Source organism: Carlito syrichta, unplaced genomic scaffold (assembly GCF_000164805.1).
Source record: "Carlito syrichta isolate Samal-C Ts95f unplaced genomic scaffold, Tarsius_syrichta-2.0.1 Scaffold310483, whole genome shotgun sequence".
In the NCBI taxonomy this organism is placed as follows: Eukaryota; Metazoa; Chordata; class Mammalia; order Primates; family Tarsiidae; genus Carlito; species Carlito syrichta.
This window is the reverse complement of record NW_007254579.1, coordinates 108,645-115,450: the sequence shown is the minus strand read 5'-3', so window position 1 is coordinate 115,450 and position 6,806 is coordinate 108,645.

Sequence of the window (6,806 nt, the reverse complement as noted above, 5' to 3'; positions counted from 1 at the left end):
CTGTTTTCAATGGAGGCTCGCCTTTACCTAATAGTGTTGTTCAATTAGAAGCTCATTTTAACAGCCATAGCATTTACTTTTGAGCCTTTGCAGACAGTTTTTTTCCCTCAAAAAAAGCTACAAAAGTATGTTTTAAAATGCATATTTTACCTTTTAATCAGCCAAACTATGGATATCATGTCTGTCTTAGATTTACTTTTAAAGCTGCCTGAAGAATTTCATGTTTGAGAACATGTTTACTGAACTTCTGACATAAAATCTACATTAAATGAAGACAAGAATGTCATATTTTGTAGGCACCTGTCAGTTCATAATAATGGCCCATGAAATTATTATTTCAGAACAGTTTCTTTCCTTGTCAATTTTGCATTGGTTGAGAAACTGTAGCTGTGTCCATCAAATACAAGAATCTAACATTTATGCTGAAGATACTCTTTTCATCTTGTGTTTTTTACTGATGTGAGGTATTATTATAGTGAATCTACATCCCATTGTCCTCACTGTCACAGGGAAATCACAATGAAATCTGAGGGCACACTGACTTTTTGTTAGATGCTTCACTGCATCTAACATCCACTAATATGCATTACCCTTTAAAAGAATAATCAGTTAAATCAAATCCTGATTAATGCTGACAAGATGCTGACAGTCATGGAATTGTTACAGCACATTTCTACTAAGTTTACTTTTCTTAAAGGACTTTGGCAAAGTCTCAGGGTACAAAATCAATGTGCAGGAGATAGTCACATTCTTATACAACAACAAATAGGCAGAGAACTGAATAAAAAGCACAATCCCATTCACAATAGCCACACACAAAAAAGAAACACCCCGTCATCTTCCCAAACAAAGAAGTGAAAGACCTTTACAATGTGAACTACAGAACACTGCTCAAAGATGACACAAACAAATGGAAAAATAATCTGTGCTCATGGATTGGAAGAATCAACATTGTTAAGATATCTATCCTACTGAAGGCAATCTACAGATTTATCGCAATACCCATTAAATTACCAGCATCATTTTTCTCTGACCTGGAAATGACAATACAGAAATTCAGCTGGAAACATAAACAACCACAAATAGCCAAAACAATCCTCAGCAAAAGAAACAAAGCAGGAGGTATGACATTTCCAGACTTTAAACTTTACTATGAGGCTACAATAGTCAAAACAGCCTAGTACTGATACAAGAACAGGCATATAGACCAATGAAACAGGATAAAGATTCCAGAAACAAAACCTCAATTGCTCAACCAACTCACCTTCAACAAAGCCTCCACTAACAACCACTGGGGAGAGGGGAACTTATTCAGTAAATGGTGCTAGGAAAACTGGCTGACCACATGCAGAAAATTAAAATAAGGCCCCTACCTATCACCATACACAAAAATCAACTCTAAATGGATTAAAGACCTAAACACAGAAGAAAGGGGAAAAAAGATTATTTTTCTTACATATAAGGTCTTAAAACTAATTGGCTGCGAGAGTTTTTGTCTTTATGTGAAAGGTAGGTACATAATTATACTATTTTGTTAAGGAAAAAGAATATGCAGCATATTGAAATTTTTATTGTCATTTAAAATATTAAGTACATTTCTCATCAGGGCGTTCTCAATCTAGTTGAGAACTTCCACACACATTTATCAGAGAAATATTTTCTCAGCAAGCATTTCTAGGCAAATTAAGTTTGGGGTATGATTTTTATATTTATTTATTGTTGCATTAATTCAAAACTCAAGTAATTGTTAAAAAGTTAAATGGTCATTCTCAAAGAGATTAATGCATACTGACCTTTTACCATTAATTTTTGCACATACCTAGAAAAAGAGAAAAGACTTCTATGAAAGTAATGATGTTATGATTACATTCTTAAAGCATAAATGTTCTCAATATTACTATTCATTGTTAGAAAATATACTGGGCATTTCTACCGTTTGCCATTTGATACTGATTTTTGAAAAGCAAATTGTAGAAACTGTATGTGTTTTGAGTCATCTCACTCAACCACAGCAATTGCTTGCTAATTTTAGATGAAGTTTTTTATTGAGACAGAACTACTGAAAATAACACCAGGGTGGATCCTTAAGGTTTAACAAGCCTAGCAGATGCTTACCTGGATTATTTACAGGGGAATAGTACAAATGAGGCATGATAAACAGCGAAACACGATGACATCACTGGAAAAGTCCAGCTGTATTTACATGACTGCTGGTGATTGCTTATCTTTTCCTTGTGGGATATCTTGTGAAAACAAATTACTAATATGCCTTCCATTTCAAAGTTCATCTAAATAAGGTGAAAATTGGTTCAGTAACATTCTGAGTTCAGCTTTGTCCAAGATTAGATAATGTTAAAATGTAAATGTTAAAATGTAAAAAATTAGATGATGTTAAAAAGAAAATGTTAAAATGTAAAAAATGGTTTCGTAGAATTTCTTTTCTAAAGTACAACGTCAAGTAATGTTTATGTAGCTGTTATGTTTAGTTTCTTCTTCTCACTCTTAGTTGAATTGGCCGTATTACTAGATGAAACCATATTCCATCAATTCAGCATTTATTGAGGATCTATATGCAAAACTGGGCAGTAAAACTAAAGAGGAAGATAGTTGAAACTTTCCACCAAGGAATTTAAAATATATTAAATCCAAATTTATATTCTAGTGGTAAAAATGGGCAAGTGGATTATATTTGGTGGTGGTGGGGAAAATGTTGGTCAAAGAATACAAAATTTTAGTTAGAAAGGAAGAATAAGTTTAAGAGATCTTTTGTACAACATGATGATTCTAGTTAATAACAAATTTTTAAAAGATGGGCAAGTAGACTACATTCATTAATAATACATTCAGCAGAAAATAAAACACAGAAAATTCAAATTCAAAGAGGTTTATGCAATAAATAATTTTAACTTCTCACATGAGTGGTGTGTAGATGAGCAATCTTGATTTGATGCAGTAGTTCAACAATATTCCATCCCTTGAATTTTCCATCTTTGACATGTGCCTTATGACCTTGTGTTTTCCATTTCCTGATTGCAAAATAACTGTCACAACTCTGAGCATCATATCAATATTCAAAGAAGAGAGGAGGAAGGAAACATAAACTTCCCTATTAAGTGCCCTGCAAACATGTCAGAACTGCACAATGTGACCACACCTAGCTGTAAGGAAGACTGCAGAAATGAGTATTTAGTTTTCCCAGCCATTCTAATGGAAAGAGGCAGAAGAGAAAAGAAGAAATTTTGGAATTTGCATGGGGTCAATCTTCCAATAATATCTCCACATAGAACAACTAAATAAGGAAGAACATTGGGAATACACCCACAGGAACTTAAATCACTCTACAAAAAATGATACCTGCACATGTATGTTTATTGCAACACCATTTACAATAGCAAAAACATGGAACCAACCATGCTGCCCATTGAAACTAGACTGAATTTTTTAAAATGTGGTATATATGCACAATGGAATATTATGCAGCCATAAATAAGAACAAAATTATGGACTTCGCAACAACTTGGATGGATTTAGGGTCTATAATACTCAGTGATTTATCAGAGAAACAAAGAACTGAGTACCACATGTTCTCACTCATAAATGGACCCTGAACATTTGCCATAATACTGTAAGAAAGGTATTGGCATTAGCCAGAAACTGCAGGAGGGAGACAGGGAGCACATAACATCAGTAAGAGTAACTCATCACAAATCAGGTGAAGTGGGGACCAAAGGAAGGCCCAAACTTTACCTGTATGATGATCACTTGTATACCTAATTCTGAAATGTACCCCACATCTTGAAAAAATAAAGAAATCAGCTGTAGGAAAGGAAAAGATTTATTGCTGGTTTGAGGTAAGCATATCTTGGAAGTTGCAACTAGGTTGGGGCTTTTAGGATAAGTAAGATTTGATAAAGGAGTTGGGAGCAATAATTTAGAATAGAATAAACAATGGAAAGGCATGGGGGTATAAAATGTCACAGCATGCATGGGGAATGAGCAAATGGGAATATGGTATGTCTGTATCTAAGAGAATATATAAATGTGCTGATAACAAAGTTGTATGCTAAGAACTTACAAAGAGACTTGGGAATTCATTCACAGAAAATATTTATTACTGTGCCAAATAGTTTAACTTGCAGTGGTTTCACAGAACTTACAAAATCAGACTCAACTCCATAGCCTAGCACTCAAGGTTCTTAATGATTTGGATCTAACCCGCATTACTTGCTCATTCTTTCCTACCACAATAACCTGTACATGTGCCAATATCTTTGGTCAAACTGGATTTGTTACACCAATACTACCTCCAAAACAACACTCTCCTTCTATATTCAAATAGTCTTTCCTACTAGGGGTCCTACTGAAATGTTCTTCCCATCCCTTTTTAAACTGAATTTCTACCCCTCATTCAAGACCCGTCTTAAATGCCACTTTTGTATGGAATTATCTCTGGTCACTTAGCTGCATCTAGTCACTCCCTTTTGGACTATTATAAGGTTTTAACTATATGGTCCTTTGTTAGAAAGATTGAACTAAGATCAAAACTACAAGTCTGTATTTAAATGCGGGCAAGAATAATGACTCAGACCCAGTTCAAGGTTGCTTCCATTTCAGATGACTCCCAAACAGGCAGCCAAGATACACCAGATTAGGATGCCAGTGGGTGCAATAACTTTAGTTTCTCCCTATTCCCCCATGAAGACACATCTGTAGTTGATTGGTCAACTCATGCCTGTGAAAGTAAGAAACTCACTAAATGAATGCTTTCCATACCACTTAGCCAGGGAGAGACCACATCAGAACTTCAGGGTCTATCTATTACCACATAAAGAACAGTATGCTTTGGCACAATTACACGCCACATTCTGTTTCTATCTAGGACCTACATACACTATCTTACCACATATTTTTCTAATATTAGAACTATTTGTGCATGTTTTTTTAGAAACTGTAGTCTAGAGCTGAAGAACATAGGCTTTGGAGTTAAACCAGCACAGTTGAAATCTCAACTCTACCACATGCAAGCTATGTGATCTTGAGCAATTCACCTCAATTTCCTCATCTGTACAATGGGAACAATAATGTTGTCTACCACATTTTGTTGTTGAAGTTCTACCCATGTAAACTTTTTGAGTCAGTGCCTCAGATTAGTTAATATTGTTTATCAAATTTAGATAATTGTTTAAGGGAGAAGACTGTATCTTATTCATATTTGTATCTTACTCTATCATAGCTAACATTTGCTATTTAAATAAATAACTAAATTAATCAATTTCAGTATTCCATGTCTCTAGAAAGAACAACCAGGTCGGGGCATGGTGGTTCAGACTTTTGATGCCAGAACTTTGGGAAGACAAAACAGGAGGATGGCTTGAGCCAGGAGTTTGAACACTGCCTAGGCAACAAGACCCTGTCTCAATAAAACAAAATAAAATAAAACAATTAACTGGGCATTATGGTGCATGCCTGTATTTCTAACTACTCAGGAAGCTGAGGCAGGAGGATCACTTGAGCCCAGGAGTTCAAGGCTGCAGTTAGCTATGATCACGCCACTGCACTCAAGCCTGAGCAGTAAAGGAAACCCTGTCTCTATGAAGAAGAAGGAGGAGGAGGAGGGTAAGGGGGTGGGGGAGGGGGAGAAGAATGGGAGGATGAAGGGGAAGGGGAGGAGAATGGGAGGGGGTGAGGAGTATGGGAGGGGGCAGGGGAGGAAAACGGGGGAGGAGGAAGCAGAGGAAGAAGGAGAAGAGGAGCAACGTGGCATAGGGTGAAAGAGATGAGTAGGTGTATCTCAAATACCGGAAATCATTATCCTATTAATAGGCAACCAGCTATAGACTAAATAAGCTGCTGGTAGAGATTTGTATTTTATACCTTCCCTGAAGGGAAATTTGGCAAAATTATCAAAAGTTCCTCAAAAATCATAGATTTTGACCCAGTGATTATAATGTGATAAGTTCTAAGACAATAATACAAGATGTGCAGAAAGAGTGTTACGGATCAAAGGAAACTACATAAATGTTCATCAATAAAGATTAATTAAATAACTTTTAAAATACTTATACAATAACAAGATAAACCCTTACAGTCACCTGAGAAAATGGCATTATATATCAACTGAAAACAAAAAGATAACATTACACAGAGTACAAGCCTAATTTTGTAAAAACAAATTAATGATAAAAAGAGCATATAAAAACTTGTGTATGACAAAATAAGCCTGAAGTGAGATACATAAAATATAAGTTGCTATATTTTAGTAAATATATGGATATGATCTTTATTTTCTTCTTTGTACTATTTTTGCAGATTTTCACAATGAGCAATCTGAAAAAAAATAAAAGCTTTCTTTGTAACAGAGACCATCTTGAAATTTGAGTTTTTACCAGGTTTCCAAGACACCAGTGCAATGACCCACGGTTTGCAGCCTGTTCACACCTTCATCAAGGCTGTCATCAGTCTGTCTTGCATGTGAAGGCAAGTCAGTGGGGTAATGGAAGCCAAGAACTAGGAAGCGGACTGATTCTAATTCCATTTCTGTTGTTAATGTCTTGTGTGGCCTTGGGCAAACTTTCTTAAATTGTATTGAACCATATGGATATTGGTATAATATTGGTCTGAAGATGTGGGGTTAAGTTTATTTCTTATTTAATTAGCTAGCAGCAAGGAACTTCAGGTGCTACAAGAAACTACCCAACTGATAATCTAACTATAAAGAGCATACAAGAATTAAGAAAGCCGGGCTCGGTGGCTCAACCTGTAATCCCGCGCCTTTGGGAGGCTGAGGTGAGTGGATTGCCTGAGCC